This window comes from Eumetopias jubatus, unplaced genomic scaffold, assembly GCF_037043125.1.
Source record: "Eumetopias jubatus isolate StellerSeaLion01/CBP00866 unplaced genomic scaffold, mEumJub1_p1.0 scaffold_1, whole genome shotgun sequence".
NCBI lineage: Eukaryota > Metazoa > Chordata > Mammalia > Carnivora > Otariidae > Eumetopias > Eumetopias jubatus.
Genome location: NW_028274807.1, coordinates 96,685,013 through 96,701,825, shown reverse-complemented (window position 1 = coordinate 96,701,825; position 16,813 = coordinate 96,685,013).

Genomic DNA, 16,813 nt, shown 5'->3' with positions numbered 1-16,813 from the left:
AAAAATTACTTATGGATGTACTTTGGTAAAACAAAGAATAAACCCCAGAGGAAGCTAATGAATCCCAGAGACAGGCTAATTAGCTCCACAATACAAAATAAAAATGCAGTAATTCTAAGAGGTATCATTGCACAGCTGGCCTAAAAATTAACTATCTAAAATATAAATAAGTTGAAATATCTTAATGAAATGATAAAAAAATTCTTCACAAAGAATAAAGTTATTTAAAAAGTTGAGAAAATTTTTTTAAAAGTGCAAACTCTAAAAGTCATAGTTCAAATATAACATAACCTAACATAGCAGGATTTTGAATATTTAAAGGTAAGGAAAGAGGGAATTATTGATATTCATGTTAGATATATAAACTTAGATGTATCTATGTCTTCACATGAGCTCAATCAGAAAATACTCTGAGGTTAGTAATATTTATATTTCCAATATATTGTTCAAGCTTTATTCATTGGTATTAAATTTTCAGAAGAAAATAAAGGAGGAAAAACATAATTAGGCTTATCAACAAAATATGGGGTTCTACAGAAGGTTTTACGACCTAAAACACTTTCCCATTCAAAATACATAGCAATACTGTATTAAAAAAAAAAAAATCCTGAGCCAGGCAGGAACGAATTCAGAAAAAAGAAATTTACTCAAACCAGTGCATAAGAGGGAACTGCTGGCCAGAGTCATAGATGACTTTGAAACTTCCCGTGTCATCAGAAAAATTGCAGAAACCTCCGATCAAATGGCAAGAATTTTAACAAGAAGACCTGACAAGAGAAAAGGCTATGGCCTTGCACAGTATAGGGAGGCAGGCTTAAAATTCTGCAAAATGTGGAGGTTCACAAAGAGTTCAGTAAAAACAGGCCAGATGCTATCTACAAATGTACAGAGAAAGAAAACTGTTGACATGGGACATAAGTTGATATGCACGTCTCCCTTTAGTAGCTGTAACCAAAGGACCGGCCTTACATGAATTTGGAGTTTGAATTTACATCATTTCATTATACAGAAGCCTAGAGAAAGCAAAAGCAAATTCTCACTGTAGAGAGACACTCTCAAACACAGCCTCAGAGAATTCTGAGAAAACGTGGAAACAACAAATAGTAACAGTAGAATTAAATGAGTGAATGCTAGCCAGAGGTAAGTTGATACATAATTTTAACCTTACTGGTCATATAACCTTGAGAAAGTAACGTAACTCAAGTGCTCTTATTTTTCTCATCTGTAAAAAGAAGGGGAATAATAATATCATCATCATTTGGAATGCCTTATTTATGCATTTGATCAAACATTCATTCAACAAATACTTCTTTGAAGAGTAATACTTTTCTAACACCACTGAAGACACTAGAAAGATATTAATAAACACAAGATACAAGTATCTTGCCTTATGGAGTTACCACTTTTTTTAATCATGTTTTATTTTGGAATTAGACATCAACAAAGGCATGACATGATTTTGGTGATAATGAATATCTAGAAGAAGACAAGCCCTTTTCAATAGGGTAATCAGGAAGTCTTTCCTGAGGAGATGGTAACTGGGCAGAGACCTGGAGGATGAGAACTGAATCCCATAAAGATTTGGGGAAAGAGATTTCTGGGAAGAGGGAGCAAGTATAAAAATCCCCAAAGTAGAAGGGGCTTTGGACAGTGAGGCCACGATCTAGTGAGTAAGAAAGAGAGTGGTGAAAGTTGACATCAGAGGGTGAGGCACAGTCAAGCATTCAAGGCTTTACATCTGTGATAAATAGCTTTGATTTAAAACTAAACTCATGGGGAGACATTTGAGGGTTTCAGGCAGGAGTAATGAGAGCGGTTTAAAAAAAAATTATTCAGTAGCTGAATAAAAGAGGTAATGCATAATTGCTTAGCCCAGATTTTGGCAAAGAAGAAGCACTAAGTAATCGATGACTATTATTGTTGTTAATTATATTCACCCGCCTGTGAAACAGAACCTGATGTGCAAACAATTTATTTCTTTATTGTCTTATCTCCACTGGTCATGTCCTCTCTGACAGTTGTACCACAGACTCTTGCCTACTCCCTCTTCACTTCTACAAATTTATTATGTTTCAAGGCTGAAAGCAGAGTTGATCTGAAAGTTTTCAGTGGACAACAGGGAGAATTTTAGCTATAAGAAACTAGAGCATTAGCTAGTCTCCAGAGGGTCTGAGGAAACAAGAGGTTACCATGTTGCCCAAGCACAGAGATTAGTGATTTGGGGGATGAATTGCTACATTACCTTAAAGACAACATCCCTTAAAGCAACTGTGCCCGTTAAACTCAGATTAATGGCATGAGGCTAGCAGAAAGGAGGGGAGAAAAGAGGAGAACTTCCCGCATCGGGCTCCCTGCTCAGCAGGGAGTCTGCTGCTCCCTCTGACCCTCTTCCTTCTCGTGCTCTCTGTCTCTCATTCTCTCTCTCTCAAATAAATAAAATCTTTAAAAAAAAGATTGTAAATGGAATAAAATACTAGAGATGAATGTTTCTAAATCACCCATGTTTATTTACACAGCATCTCTTCACATTCAATAGAAGATCGCTTTGCTTACCTTAACAAATGCAGAAATAAATGTCAAGTGCTAGGCATTTTTAATTTCCTCCTTCATATCTAACAGAAACTGTTTTGTTTAGAGGCAAGTCTGATTATCTATGGTAGGGGCCAATTGCTAAAGCTTCCTTTTTGATAGTTTATAAAAGGGAGATTTGCTCTAAGAAGAGAAGTATGTTTTTTGTTTGTTTTGTTTTTGTTTACCGTTCACCCTTGTCTTTTTCTCACCTGAAATTATGCTTTATCCAAGCGTGTTTATTCTCAGACTTCACTCCAATAAAGAAACTTTTATCAGTTGCTTTTCTTGAAATCTGCTATTGCCTGATTGGTTTTATGAGTAAGCCATTACATTAAGGATAGGCTTTAAAATCAATATAACATAAAAGATCATTTCTATTTCCACTTTGACAAATCAATTACTAGTTACAATGCTGAAATTATCACCATTGTTTATGCATATGTAGTGAGGACATGCTAGACACCTAAGGCTAGAATAAACTCATTGGCTTATATGAAAAATTTAATTTTGTCTTAAGTTTGCAGAACCCCAGGCACAAATTCCATTTTGTGGTGATTTTCATATTAAGTTCTACCAGTTCCATGGAAAATCCCCAAATATGGCTGCATAAAATGTAGAAGAGCATTGCTCTAAGAAGCAAAATTCCATTTCATTGCCTATACCTAAGACAATACAGCTTTCCTTAATTCATTTGAAATACTGGGATTCAGGTAAGAATTTTCATGAACAAAAGATTCAACAGCATATAAAAAGGACAGAATTTGAACACTGTTATTGTATACTATTTTGCAGAAGCTAATTAGAATGATAAATAAGAAATCATCTTTGATATATGCAGATCTAATGAAGCTCCTTTTGTGATAAGACTATCATAGACCTTAAAAATGACCTTGTTAATTTTAGCTTTGTCTGGAGCTCGGTCAGATTTTAACTATCTATGACTTTTGGTTCCATTCCTCTTTCCTAGACATGTATCCAACACACACACACACATACACACGTAACTTCATTTAAGAGGTCTATAAAATTTTATTAATGTGGATTTAATGGTAAAGAAATTCATTATCTCATATATGTATATCATACCATGTATGTATACCATGCCTGTATACCATATCTCAGGTATGTATACTTACCATTCCAGTGACTTAGTCCAGTGATTTGACATCATCAATAACCAAAATTCTTTGCACTCTTCACTAGATTACCATCATTCCAATGAGGACCTCAGACGAAGAGTCCCCAGGATGATAGATGGCTATCATAATTCCACACGCCATATCGTATTGGGAAGAGAGGAGAGCTTCTCCTTCTATACTTCTTTTTTAGAATAAGAAAGGCATATTCAGAAGTGCTCCAAGATCCCCTTCAGACATTCATCTAAATGTTATCAAATACCCATTCTAGACAAAGCATTGGCAAGAGAAATGAAATTGCCAGAACCTAGTGAAGTGTATGATCACATGAGAATGGCAAACTATTGGAATAAAATTAGGGTTCTATTAAAAATTTTCAAAGTTAGACTGGAGGAAGTTACCTATAAATATTAAGTAGGCAAAAGAGGAGCCTGTTAAACAAATACAAAAGTAAAGTTTAAGTCATTACAACCTCTTCCAGGAAAGTCCTAATAGTCCACTAAAATAAAATCAGGATATAGAATCACAGATCTCTAATCTAATACCTAGTCTGGCCAAACCAGTTTCAAGAAGACCTAGAGTGTACTTCTCTGCACATAAAGTTAAATAAAGAGGGCGCCTGAGTGGCTCAGTTGGTTAAGTGACTGCCTTCGGCTCAGGTCATGATCCTGGAGTCCCAGGATCGAGTCCCACATTGGGCTCCCTGCTCAGTGGGGGGTCTGCTTCTCCCTCTGAACTTCTTCCCTCTCATGCTCTTTCTCTACTATTCTCTCTCTCTCTCAATAAATAAATAAAAATCTTTAAAGAAAATAAAGTTAAATAAAGATATGTCCATGATTAATATCCATGTTAAGTATTACTTATGTTCTCTGAAATAAGAAGTCACTTTAATTTCACACACACACACACACACACACACACACACACACACACACACACACATTCTGGTTTCTTTGGAAATATTTTAATATTTTTTCTAAAGATTTTATTTCCCTCATTGATGCTACTCGTCTTCTCAGCAATAAAACATACTTGATATTACATAAAATCTTTTGGCAAATAGATTTTTAACATCAAGAAAGCAAAAGAAATAAACATAAGTAAGCATGTGTTTTGTTGGTTTTTTGTGTGGGCTGCAATTGGCTTCCAAAAATAAATTCTCCCCTGAAAACTTCAGAAGCTTCTTCTTTATTTTCATATACATATTGTCAAGAATTGTGAAAAGTCTTATTCTATCTTACCTATAACCCTAACAGGATAACCTGCCAAAGTTCCACAGAAGAAACTAGCAGAAGAAATAAGAGTCCAGGGATGGAAATAATAGATTTTATTTCTTATGTACAACAAATATCATGAACTGCAACCTATTTCCAACCTCCCCCCCACCCCCCACCCCAAGTTCTCAGGAACAACAGAAACATGCAGAGAGATGCCTATATACTCAGTGGGTTGCATTATAGGAGAGGAATCCTGAGCACAGGAAACCCTAAATTTTTATAGTAGGCAGTAACATGCTGGCCCTGTATTCCAGAGGTGTTTTTATTATACTGGACAAAAAGCAAACCTGACATTTGTTTTGGAGAAAGACATTGTTTTTACCAAACTGTAAGCAAACCTGTCATTTACTCCAGAAAGAGATACAATCTTTGCTTCCATGACTGCTCGCTATACACATATCCTTGGAAAAATTTGTTCAGAATAAGTGGAAGTTAATGCCTTGCTCACAAGGCATATAGAAATGTGAGAGATCTATGGAGAACTGTCATTCAGTATTATTTATTTCACATTTGCTGACAAGTGTTCAAAAATATCCATTTGAGAAATTATGCCAGTTTTACTTCAGGGACAAAGAATCATGGAAATTACAAATAATTGAAAAAAAAATTGAGATCTGTATATAAGAATGAAACTTTATGTTAAGTTCCAATGGTATTAAGCCAAAACTTTAGCAGATTTACAGTTTTATTTATTTACTTAAATATGTAAAGATTCCCTGCTTCTCTAGTAAAGTTCTTATCTTCATAAAGGGTCTTGTGAGCAAGCCATGATATGCTGGTCTTGCATTCTTTTAGTGACAATAATGTACAATAGAAAATAAGACTCCAAAGCTCTTTTATCATTTATGATGACAGATTGAGAGCAGCTGCAAGCACGAAGCTGACAATTCTGCCTAGGATGATGTACAGCACAAACCAAAATGATCCTAAGATGCATTAACTTTATAATAATATACAGTGACCATTACTGATTTAGAATGCAAGATGCAGTTGATAATATATGGGGGAAAGGGATGGTTCAAACCAAGAGTATACTATGTATTGGTGTATTAACTTAGGACCACAGATCTTATACTCATAGGAAAGAAAATTATTGGCTCCTTTACTCATAGAATAGTAGGCTCCTATATGTAAATGTCTTGGGGAAACATATAATTTTTTATAAATACATGCAAAGATATATTTTACTTGACAAACATTATGCAATAATGATATCCAAAAGTCAAAAGTAGAGTATAATAAAAGGGGAAAAAAAAGACTTTCTGAAAAGCAACCAACGTTTTTTTTCCTGTTCCTTAACTCAGAGATGTTTGGATATTGTTAGAAACAAGGCACATCATAAAGAGTCATGGCTAAACAAGGCTACTCATAAACCTTAAACCAGGAGATGTAGCAGGAAATTCTCCAGCTCATAAAGTGGAGATGCTTTCAAATTGCTCCTCTCATCAGTTATAACTTCTTTGGTACTTAAACATGTGTTTAAATTAAAATCATATGCTAATTGACTTTTAGATCTTAGAGATAATCTAGTTTAGTTTAGTTTCTCAGTGAAACTCAGAGAATAGAGATGGGCTAAAAATACTTATTGAGTACTACTACAAGCCAAAGATTATGTTAAGGACTTCATACACATTGTCATATTTAGTCTTCATGATTCCTGAGAGAACACCCTTATCACATTCTCATAGGAGGAAGAAATGGATATGTTGTTTTCCTACATATTGATGTCAAAATAAGCAAGATTTTAACAATATTAACATCAGAATTAATCACTTATTTATGAAAATAAATAATTCTTAAATTGAGATCTTACCATGATATAAAATAACTTTTGAGAATTGTCAAAATATAATTCTAGTTCAAATACAGTAGGTATTTTTTTTTATCTCCCATTGTTTGAATTAATCATCCCATATTAATCTATGATGGTACCTCTTTAGCTACCACCCTCTTTACTCCCTTCCTCAAAAGCCATAATTCTTGAAAGAGTGATCTCAAAACACATGTTTTTCACATGCTTTTCTGCTCATTCTTTAACGTAGTACACCCTGATTTCAGCTTCTTTCTTCAAAGGCTGTAAATTCCTAATCATTAAATACACTGATAATCATTTATTTAGTGCTCACATAATCCTTGAAAGTCTATACATTGCCTGCCTTCTGGAACGGATACAGTACTATATGCCTCACAATCTATTCCACCCACACATCCATTACATAGGAACTGTTGAGTTGGGAGATTGATCCCAGCTCCAGGAACAGGCCCTATTATATCTGAGCCAAGCAAGGAATCACCATCAACTTCCCACCCCCACCCCATTTACTCAGAGGTAACCCAAAGCATTCATTAGTCCCTATTATGGTTCGGGAAATGGCACATGATCTAAGTTGACTCAAACAAACTGAAGGTTAGGATCATTTGATGATAATTGAGTTATTTTATTTCCTTCTAGTTAATATGAAAAAGGCAAAGCATAGCCTTGATTGCTATTGGCAGAGACCAGCCCTAAGATAAAGCTACCAATACAGACAGCAGAGTGGAAAGAATGAGAGTTGGTGATTTCATCACATAGCTACTGGACAAATCTTGTTCACTCATTATTTACAGAGATCCATTATAAGGAAGCTAATCCATTTTTAATTCTCTAATACATTTTTAACATTGAGTTTTCTGTGATTTGCAGTCAAAAATAAACCTAATTAATAACTTCTGTGATTTATTTACAGTTTTTCTTCTCTATCTCTGGTAGATAAAAATTTCCACCAATAATGCCTAGTGCCCCAAAGGTATCAGCTCTAAACATCATCCCTAATCTTTTCCTTGAACTCATTCTTGTAATTCCTTTCTTGATAAATATTAATATAAGCATAAGGAAATTGATTCCTTCCTCTCCCTCATAACTCAAATCCATTCAGTCATCAAATCTATATTCTTTCTCCATTTTTGACATCCCTCTCATTCTGTGCCTAACTTTTTTAAAGAGAATATTAACCAGTTCTGAAATGTCACCTTTGTTCTAATTTCAATGGAAATTCATTAAGGAACAAAGAATTATACTTTTCATAGGTTAGAAAAAAAAAATGTCATGAAGAGAGAGTTTCAGTGGTGAGAAGTAATTCAGGGAGAAAATTCAATTTTATATTTATATGAAACTGGATTCAAGACCTAAATATGAGACCTGAAACCATAAAACTCCTAGAAGAAAATATAGGCAGTAATTTCTTTGACATCTGCCATAGAAACATTTTTTTAGATATGTCTCCTGAGGCAAGAGAAACAAAAGCAAAGTTAAACTATTGGAAACACACCAAAATAAAATAAAAAGCTTTTGTACAGTGAAGGAAACCCATACACAAAACAACAAGGAAACCTACTGAATTGGACAAGGTATTTTCAAATGATATATCTAATAAGGATTTAATATCCAAAATATATAAAAAACTTATAAAACTCAACACCAAATAGTAATAATAATCCAATTAAAAAATGGGCAGACATCTAAACAGACATTTTTCCAAAGAAGACATAAGATGGTCAACAGACACATGAAAAGACGTTCCAAATCACTAAATAACCTTGAAAATGCAAATCAAAACCACAATAAGATATCACTTTACACCTGTCAGAATAGCAAGAATCAACATAACAAGAAATAAGAAGTATTGGCAAGGATGTGGGGAAAAAGGAACCCTCATGCACTACTGGTGGGAATGCAAAGTGGTGCAGCCATGGTGGAAAACACAATGAGAGTTCTTCAAAAAATTAAAAATAGAAATACCATATAATCCAGTAATTTCACTACTGGGTATTCACCCAAAGAAAATGAAAACACTAATTTATTTATTTATTATTATGTAATGTTAGTCACCATACAGTACATCATTAGTTTTTGATGTAGTGTTCCATGATTCATTGTTTGCGTTTAACACCCCAGTGCTCCATGCAACATGTGCCCTCCTTAATACCCATCACTGGGCTCACCCATCCTCCCCACCCCTCACCCCTCTAAAACCCAGTTTGTTTCTCGGAGTCCATAGACTCTCATGGTTCATCTCCCCCTCCGATTTAAACCCCTTCATTTTTCCATTCCTTCTCCTAATGTCCTCCATGTTATTCCTTATGTTCCACAAATAAGTGAAACCATAGGATAATTGACTTTCTCTGCTTATTTCACTTAGCATAATCTCCTCCAGTCCCATCCATGTTGATGCAAAAGATGGATATTCATCCTTTCTGATGGGCTGAGTAATATTCCATTGTATATATGGACCACATCTTTACCCATTCGGGTATTGAAGGGCATCTCAGCTCTTTCCACAGTTTGGCTATTGTGGACATTGCTGCTATGAACACTGGGGTGCATATGGCCCTTCATTTCACTACATCTGTGTCTTTGGGGTAAATGCCCAGTAGTGCAGTTGCTGGGTCATAGGGTAGCTCTATTTTTAATTTTTTGAGGAACCTCCACACTGTTTTCCAAAGTGGCTGTACCAATTTGCATTCCCACCAACAGTGTAAGAGGGTTCCCTTTTCTCTGCAACCTCTCCAACATTTGTTGTTTCTTGCCTTGTCAATTTTTGCCATTCTAACTGGTGTAAGGTGGTATCTCAATGTGGTTTTGATTTGAATTTCCCTGATGGCTAATGATGATGAATATTTTTTCACGTGTCTGTTAGCCATTTGTATGTCTTCTTTGGAGAAATGTCTGTTCATGTCTTCTGCCCATTTTTTGATTTGATTATTTGTTTTTGGGGTGTTGAGTTTGAGAAGTTCTTTATAGATCTTGGATATCAGCACTTTGTCTGTAGTGTCATTTGCAAATATCTTCTCCCATTCTGTGGGTTGCTTCTTTGTTATGTTGACTGGTTCCTTTGCTGTGCAGAAGCTTTTTATCTTGATGGAAGTCCCAAAAGTTCATTTTTGCTTTTGTTTCACTAGCCTTTGGAGATGTGTCTTGAAAGAAGTTGCTGTGGCCAATGTCAAAGAGGTTACTGCCTATGTTCTTCTCTAGGATTTTGATGGATTCCTATCTCACATTGAGGTCTTTCATCCATTTTGAGTTTATCTTTGTGTATGGTGTAAGAGAATAGTCGAGTTTCATTCTTCTGTATATAGCTGTCCAATTTTCCAGCACCATTTATTGAAGAGACTATCTTTTTTCCATTGCCTATTTTTCCTGCTTTGTCAAAGATTATTTGACCATACAGTTGAAGGTCCGTATCTGGGCTCTCTATTCTCTTCCATTGGTCTATGTGTTTGTTTTTGTGTCAGTACCATGCTGTCTTGGTGATCACAGCTTTGTAATATAGCTTGAAATCAGGCAACGTGATGCCCCCAGCTTTGTTTTCCTTTTTCAATATTTCCTTAGTGATTCAGGGTCTTTTCTGATTCCATACAAACTTTAGGATTGAAAACACTAATTTAAAAAGATATATGTACCCCTGTGCTTATTGCAGCATTACTTATAATAGCCATGATATGGAAGCAACCCATGTCCATCGATAGATGAATGGATATTACATCTCATTACATATACACACACAGAGTGGACTATTAGCCATAAAAAAAATGAGATCTTGCCAAGTACAACAACATGGATATACCTAGAGGGCATAAAGCTAAGTGAAATAAATCAGACAAAGACAAATACCATATAACTTCACTCATATGTATAATTTAAGAAACAAATGAACAATGAAAAAAAGACAAAAAACATTAAATAAAGAGAACAACATGATTGTCAGAGGGGAGGTGGATGGGGTGATGGGTGAAAAAGATAAAGGTGATTAAGAGTATACATATCATGATGATCACTGGGTAATGTATAGAATTGTCCAATCATTATATTGTACATTTGAAACTAAGATACCACTGTATATTAATTATACTCCAACTAAAAAAAGGAGACAGTTTTACAAAATTCTGAATTTGGAATTTAAATGATGTTAGTACTGCAAGTGAAATTAGCACATACACACATATGATAAGCACTAATGATTATTTAAGTGAGTTTTTAAAAAATATATAAATTTGCATTTAGTTTATATTTCAGCATGAGAATAACTAAAAAAAATTAAGTTACGAATCTTGAGATTTTAGGACACATAGGCCAGGGTTCAAACGCTAGCTCTATGAACTAGAAACTGCAGGATCATTGGTTCTTGGAGGCCAGTTTTCTTCATGAGAAAATGCTTTATAGCTTGATATACTGTTGAAGATCTATTACATAATAGATGCTTAATACATAATATATTTAGTATGGATTCAGTAAATAGGAGTCATAGCAGAAATAGTGCTAAAAATACTTAACAGACATAGAAAATGGGACAAAATTAAAACTTGGTTTATAGCTTAATGAAAGATGAATCAATAAAGTGAAATCACACTACATAAATTTTCAACAATGCTGTTGTATTCTGTTTCATTCTTGCATTTTAGCATGGTGCTTACATCCCTTTGATTAGAGAAAGTCTTGGTATTTTTACTAAGGGTGTTGCCATTATACTTAATTGGTTTTACAACTGCTAAATAATGCCTATTGGGACATCATTTTGTTGATGAGATAAGCTGCAGTCTTAATGTGCCCTTAATCACCTTCTTCTTAGAAAGGCTTTCCATATCCTTTAGCCTTGTTGCTGTGACTTTGGATAATTAGTTGGAAAGGAGATGGAGAGATGTATATAGATGCCAATTAAGCCTGGCGCTTGGTGAATTTAGTTTCATAGAATATCTAGAAATGAATATAACCTCATTTAAGCAGCAAATATTTCCAAATTCCAGGTATTTCTTTATTGAATTATTAATCTTATAGTTGCTAAATCTTTAGTTTTGTTCTACAAACTAGAGATTAAAATGTGTGTGTATATATTTACCTATAAATAGATATATCAAAATAGATTACATATATATAAACTATGGTTATATATAAAATATATATAATATACATAAAATATATTTATAAAAATATAAATAGTATGTTATATATAATAAAATATAAATTATTTATATATGTATATATAATAATGTATATATGTGTGTGTCATATATATATCCTATATATCCTATATATATATATATATATATATCCTTGACCTCATGGAGCTTCAGTTAAATGGGAAAGAGAGATGTTAAATAAACAAGTGAATATATATAATTACAAATTTTTATAAGTGATAGAGAATAAATCATGCATTTGAATTAGAGAGCACAACAGGAGAATCCATATTTAGAGAGAGCTTAGGGAAACACCTTTTGGAAGAACTACTATTTTAGGCTGAGATATGAAAGCAGGGTGGAGAGAACAATCTAGATGAAGAACGAAGCACAGGCAAAGTCCATGCTGTGGAACAGGTCTTGGTTCATCAGTTGGATAAGCTTTGGGAAGACTATCAAGTCAGGAGTATGTCAAGGAAAGAGGCTGAAGAAAGAGGCCCAATAAAGGGTAGGCAAGGATGCTAAATAGGATAGTAAGTGAACTGGGAAGCCATGGAGGATTTTAAGTAGAAAAAGTGATATTATCTAATTATTTAAATTTTAAAATAACATTCTGGTTATCCTGTGGAAAAATGATTATAAAATGGCAGGAGTGCAGGCAGGAAACCATTTTTGGAGCCTATTTCAGTAAACCAGGCAAGAGATCATGTGGCTTTCCTCTCTTCAGGGTTTATTCATCTTTATATGAATGAGTGCTCCTCTTGGCCCACAGCACCACAGAGAGAAGCAAAACTAATTAGACCCTGGAAAGGCTTTTGAAAATCCCTTGCATGCTCCTCCAACTGTGTCTTGAGTGATGAGGAATTTAAGGATATTCTTCTATATCCTTGTCTTTAGTTCAGAGAATTTTCCTTTTTCAGAGTGGGAATAAGGCAAAACAATGTTACCTTGAAGCACATTCATTAGGCAGAGATACAGATCTCTGGGAGTATGTTCTATCATTAACTTTCTTTTATTATGTAACCTCAAGTTGTCCATCTAGGTTAGAGTTAAAATGCAGATCTCCCATTATGCTCTATTCCACTTATTGCTTTTTTTTTTTTTTTCCCCAGGAGACCTAAGCTCTAGTTCTGGTTCTGTCCCTGAATCAGAATCCTATAACAAATCAGAAAATCTTTTGGGGATTTCATTTCAGCTTGAGATGTGAAATACAGAATTTAGTTTTGAGATATGAACCTGGTTCAAATCTCAGCATTTGTGCTTATTAGCTGTGTGACCCTGGAATTGTTACTGAACTGCTGTTAAGTATGCGTTCCTCATCTGTGATATGAAGATCTAGCTATCAGGATTGTTGTATATTGATATATAAAATCCACTCATTACATATTACATATTAGGAATATATATCAGTAGCTATTCTTATTGTTTTAAATAAAAATAACATATTTTATCCCGACTTGAAAGAATGTATGTGAAAGCACTTAAAGGGCAAATATTTTAAATTAACACTTCATTCATTCATTCATTCATTCAATCAATCAGCCAGACTGATTCTGTTTAGGAAGGCAATAAATAAGCAAACACAGGAAAAGAATACACTCATTTGTTTAGGTTATATTTGAATTTCCCAAATTCCATCCTTACATTAGCCCTGGAAAGTATGTATTTTTACATAAAAATTATAGATGAGAAAAAATAAGGCTTGGAAGTTCCAGAACTTACCCAACAAGTAAATGGCAATTAGAAATTCAAGTCTCAGTAGGTCTAGACCCAAAGAGTGTTTTCCATGTTCTTTTCATTATACCATCTTGTCATTTGATTTTTCACTTAACAACCTACTTTGTAACTAACATATTACAGCAAAGAAGTCCTATTCAGGAAACAAAACTGTATTAATCAGATCCACATAGAGTCCTTCCTCTATTAAGCATTAAACTAATGAAAAGACTTTCTCTCCTCTTATGTTGATGTTTCTTGAAGACCACTAACTAGGATGGCTATCCAGTAAAGGTGACCCTATTTAGATCATACCATACAAATGTGTGAAAATGTCTAACTTTTGTCTGTGCTACTGTGATGTTATGGAGAAATCATCAATTATATCCTCAGGTCTGACTTACTGAAAGGTACTCTTTAGCCAGTACAGTGGCTCCTCAACACATCCTACATTTACCCTGGAGAGAGGGAGTGGATTTCCCTGCGACTCCTCTGTCTTACCACTTATCCTAAACAGAGTATAATGGAATGATTCTCTCTTTGCTAATACAGCATGTAAAATCTCGTGGCTCTGTGCCACAGTGTTAGGGAAAGAACTTTGCCACTCTAGGGCTCTCAAATCAAAGCTGGCTCTTTGTATTTTGTTGAATTGTTACTCAACTTCAGAAATATAGTTTAAGATATGATTATGAATTAAATTATCATCACCATTGCCACACTGTCTAACCTTTCATAAACATAAAAATCCCATAACTCACCCTCTCTATGAGGAGTTAAAGGAGCACTAAGGAAAATGTAGCTCACTGGAGTCATTTGAACAATGACTGTAAAAATAACATCTGTTCCTTGTTTTCATGCTAAATGTATTTTTTAATTCACTGCAGCGGACACCACTGGCAGCAGTCAGTGTAATTTATCTAAATCTTTAATACTCAGTGTTTTACTCAGGAACAGAAATATATTTGCTTTCTAAAGAGCATCAAGAGTAAATGTTAAGGGATTCTTTTTAATATTGTAGGATTATGAACAGGTATTGAAGCAATCGATTGTGAATGTGTACTATCAATCACGGCCATCGTTAAATGAAAGTGCCTTCTGCCACACAAAAAGGACTTCTGTGTGTGTGGCTGTGTGGGTGTATGTGTGTGGATGGGTGTGGTGGATATATGGATATATGGATATCAGTTGGTTGTAATATATAAAAAACATTAAAGACACTGCCAGATATAAAAAGAATCATTAAAAATCCTGAAATTTAAGAAAATAAACGTAAGGAGTATAAAGTTTGAATGTGAGAAAGTGATTCATTTCCTACTGAATTCCTGCAAAGGAAAGCAGCTCACATTTCTGAGCCCAGTGTTTACTGATGGGGGAGGGTTTTCTTTTTCAGGTATGTTTAAATATCTCTAGAATTTTAAACTTTTTCATAGGTCTCTCCATTATCTCTGTCCAACTATATTTTCTTGTGATTTCAACACAAAATCTTCTATAGAAATCTCCTTCTCTTTACTGTGACTTGAATAGAGAATTAATCCTGACTTATACAAGTTCTCTCTTATGCAGAAATATCCTCCCCACTTTTCTGTATGAACCTGATTCCACTCATCTCTGTATTCAGTTCATGAACAGACTGACTCACTCATTTCTCCACTGAAGCAAACAACATATATTAAGCACTCACTATATTCCCAGCATGAGAAGACTTGAGAAATAGGGAGTTTTCTTGGTAGTTAAGCATGATGAGGGAAAAGAACTAGTAAATGCCAAATCGTGAATGCATGAGAGAACATGGCATGTTTGGAGAAGGACAGAGTTTAATAGGAAGGAGTGGAATAGGGTTTTCAAATTAACTACCTGAGGATCAAAGACCTGTATTCGTTATTTTTAATTTACTCTCATATTTTCTTTGTTAATTTCTGTCTTGTGAATCCTTATACATTTAAAAATTCTCATTGTTTCAGTTTTGGTCATACATATGCATGTTTTGTCCTGTAATATGTGAAAAAATACAGGGGACCAAAAGAAAAAAGGCAAAAAATCAACTAGGAAAAGCCATTGTGAACACTTTGTAGCTTGTACATACGTTTGTTTTACAAACAAGGTATTTTATTTTACAAACTTTTTAAACTTTTTTTTAACTTAACAACATATATACATGTTTTTCAATGTGATTAACTCCCCTCTATATTTGGTCATGTTTTGATATCTTGATATCAAACCAAATAACTTTTGGTTATCTTTTGATAACTTGATAATATGATGTGTCTCATCCTCCTCTTAAAAAGATATAAACATTTATGCACAAAAAAGTTATAATTTAAAGAGGGCTGCATACCTAATGATGTCTATTCATGAATCCCTTGATAAAAACCACTACTATATGATACCATTTTAATGACTAATACGTGTATGTATAATATGCGGTAACCTATCTATCTACATGCATACTTCACTTAATTTTTACCAAGCCACGTATTTTTGAGGTATTTCAGACTTATTCATTTTAACCACTATCAAACATTATAACAAATACTTTAGTAATTAATATTTGTTCTCATTCTGAGAGTCTTTGAATAAATTCTTGGGAGAAAATTTCTGAATCAAGAGTACGCAAAGATATACAGAAAAGTGCCCTCCCAAAATGATGTACAACCATTTTTACCATTTTCTTTTGAAAATATCAACTGTATCAGCTATATTAAGGGAGAGGAATCAAGGCAAGTGTATTTTATTGATTCTGGTATTTCAAAAGCCTATTATAAAATTCAGAAAAGTAAATACAACGTAAGTGGGCAGAGACAAGAGAAAAAACTTTGCCTCCTCTTCATATGGGTAATATTTCATAGAAGGGCTTCTTTCCCTTGGATCATTACAAGTTAAAAAAAATAAATTCGGTGTCTTCTGAGTCACATTAATTTCATGCCAGTAAACTGGGAGATTGAAACATGCCAACTGCATGTATACATGATATATAAACTCTTAGATATCTCTTGTACTGTTTATTTTGCTTTTTGTTTAATAATATTTCATTAAGTTTCTTGTTTCAGTTTACTTAGTTTATTATTCTGATTCAGTAAAGATGGCTTATTTCCTTAGTGTTTATTATTTATTAAGTCTCCTCTAGAGAAAATTGTCATCTTCTTCCTCAATTCACTAATTTATTCACTGAGTACATACCAT